This window comes from Chrysochloris asiatica, unplaced genomic scaffold, assembly GCF_000296735.1.
Source record: "Chrysochloris asiatica unplaced genomic scaffold, ChrAsi1.0 scaffold00104, whole genome shotgun sequence".
NCBI lineage: Eukaryota > Metazoa > Chordata > Mammalia > Afrosoricida > Chrysochloridae > Chrysochloris > Chrysochloris asiatica.
In genome coordinates, this window is record NW_006408622.1 from 10792001 (window position 1) to 10794883 (window position 2883).

Below are 2883 nucleotides of genomic sequence, written 5' to 3' on the forward strand. Positions count from 1 at the left end.
GCAGCTGGTGAGCTTGAACTGCCAACCTTGCAGTTCAAACAGCTTTGCAGTCTGGCGCATTAACTCTCAGCCCTTGGGGTACTGGATATCCCTCTTTCCAAGGATCTTTGGCTTTGCTTCCAAGGAGTATCTCTGTGTTGGTAATGCTGCTGCTGCTGATGGTGATGATGTTATTGTTGTTATTAGGTGTCATCTAGTCCATTCCAACTCATAGCGACTCTACACAAAACAAAACGAAACCCTGCCTGGTCCTGAGATGTCCTCACAATTGTTGTCGTGTTTGAGCTCATTGTTGCAGCCACTGTGCCAGCTCATCTCACTGAGGGGATTCCTCTTTTTTGTTGTTGCCAACTCTCTACTTTGCCAAACATGATGTCCTTTTCCAGGGACTGGTCTCTCTTGATAACATCTCCAAAGTATGTGAGACAAAGTCTTGCTATCCTTGCTTCCAAGGGGCATTCTGGTTGTACTTCTTCCAAGATAAATGTTGGTGATGCTATGGGCTAAGTGTCTTGGAAATCTAGGGGCCATTAGACATCTACTCTGGAATGATCCATAGCTCTCCAGACAGAGCAAAGAGGTTCAGCATGGGAGTGGTGTTCATCAGTTACCTCTCTGTCCATTTTTTCTTTCTTTTTAATACAATTGCCAGTTAAAGAGAACTAACTCTCTGCCAGGCAATGTGCCAAGAAGTTGAGGATCATTGCCTCATCGCATCCTCACTACCATCACAAATAGTTTTTCACAGGAAGAAATTGACACCCTGAAAGATAAATTCACTTGTCTATGTATACAAAGCTATCAGTTTGTTATGGCTGTAAGACAAACCATCTCCAAAATTAGTGATTTAAAATAAGCATTTAGTATTGCTTACAAGTCTACAAAATGTTACAAGTCTTTAAAGTGTTCAAGAGCAAAGATGTCAGTTTCAGGACTAAGGTGCGCCTGACCCAAGTCATGATCCTTTCAATAACCTCATATGCATGCTAAAGTTGGACAGTGAATAAGGAAGACCATACAAGAACTGATGCATTTGAGTTATGGGGTTGGAGGGGAATATTAAAAGTACCATGGACTGCCAAAATAACAAATAGATCCGTGTAGGAAGAAATGCAGCCAGAGTGTTCCTTGGAAGCCAGGATGGCCAGACTTCATCTCTCATACTTCAGACATATTATCAAGAGGGACCAGTTACTGGAGAAGAATATCATGTTTGGTAAGGTGGAGGGTAGAGTAAAAGAGTGAGATGGATTGGCACAGTGGTGGTAGCAATAGGCTCATGTGTGTTAGGTTACATATGTAGTAAATGTTAGGGCTGGGAGACGTGCCCAAACAAGCTGGCTTCTTGCTCTAACTATCACATCATTTCAGCAGAAAGGCAGCAATCTCTTATTCAGAGCAGTTACTGCATGATCAAAGGAGCTCTGGTAGTGTAGTGGTTACGAGTCAAGCTGCTAATCTCAAGGTCAGCAGTTCGAAACTACCAGCCGTTCCATGGGAGAAAGATGAGGCTTTCTGCTCCTGTAAATATTTACAGCCTCAGAAACCCTATACAGGGTCACTATGAGTCTGAACCAACTCCACTGTGTGATCCATTCTCCTGAGTTCTTAAGAATTCATTTAATCCTTCCAACAACCCTCTGAAGTAACGACTATTATTTTCTCCATTTCACAGATGGGGAAATTCAGGCACCAGGAGTGTGGATCTGCCTGAGATCATACATGGGGTAGCTGCGACTTGACCCAGGCAGCAAGATTCTGAATCTGCATCTGCCAACCCAAGGGTCCCAGGTGTGGTCTTTGTCTCAGTCCTAAGACACTGGTTAGATCAGCCTCTAAAAGTAATAGTGGAAAGAAATCACAAGGACAGTCCAGCCCTCTCCTCTCCACTCTCCCTGCTGCCCAGCACAGCCTTCCCAAAACCCTCTTGTGAACGGGTTGACCTAATGCAGGCTGGGCCTGAGGGGTGAGTCCAGGCAAACAGGCCAGTGGCCAGGGCCTGAGTCACTGGGCAGGGTGGCTTGCCAAGTCTGAGTGGCCAGGATGATCCTGCACCAAGGAGGGCATAAGGGTAAGGGGGATAACACCTGGTCAGTCACACAAGGCAACTGGGGTCCCTCCAGGCCCTGCCTCATGAACCTCCACTTGGCCATGACTGCAGCATCTGCTAAGCTTCTGCAACGCAGTCCTCACCCACCACCCTGCCAGGAAGCCTGGGCAAGATGCCAATTCATATTTAATGCATTTATGAGAAACCAAAACATGGCTATTTATAGCCCTTTGATTTGTCTACCAAGTGAGAACTGGGTAAATACAATGACATCTTAAGAGCAGAAACCAGGTAATGCCACCTGTCTCCTAACAAAGATTGCAAACATGTTTTGCTGTGTGGGCTCGTCAGAATCTCATGTTAACCCGTGGGAATGGAGACAACTGTGCCCGTTTTTTGCAGCGAGGATACTGAGACCCAGAGAGGGGAGACTGTTTTCCCACAGCCTCACAGCTGGAATGCAATCCAGGCAGACTCTTATCTCATTCACACAACAAACTGTCTCAGCTGCACAGTCTGTTCCATTACTAACTCCCTGAAAGACAGAACTCATTTTCTATTGTTCACAAGGCATCCTCTGAAACATTCTATTTGCTTCATGCTTTCTTCTTCTCCCCCCACATCCACTCCTTCCTCTTTGCCTTTTTCTATCTGATTTTTTTCCCCTTTCCTTCATTCATTATCTTTACCTTTCTTGCTTCATTCCTTCCTGCTCCCTTCTTCTCTTTATCAAGAGATAAAACCATTGGAGAGGGGTTCCATGTGCAAACTCACTCAGCTTTAGTTGATTCTTTAATAAATACCACCACTGTGCCCATCTTTATAGATGCAGG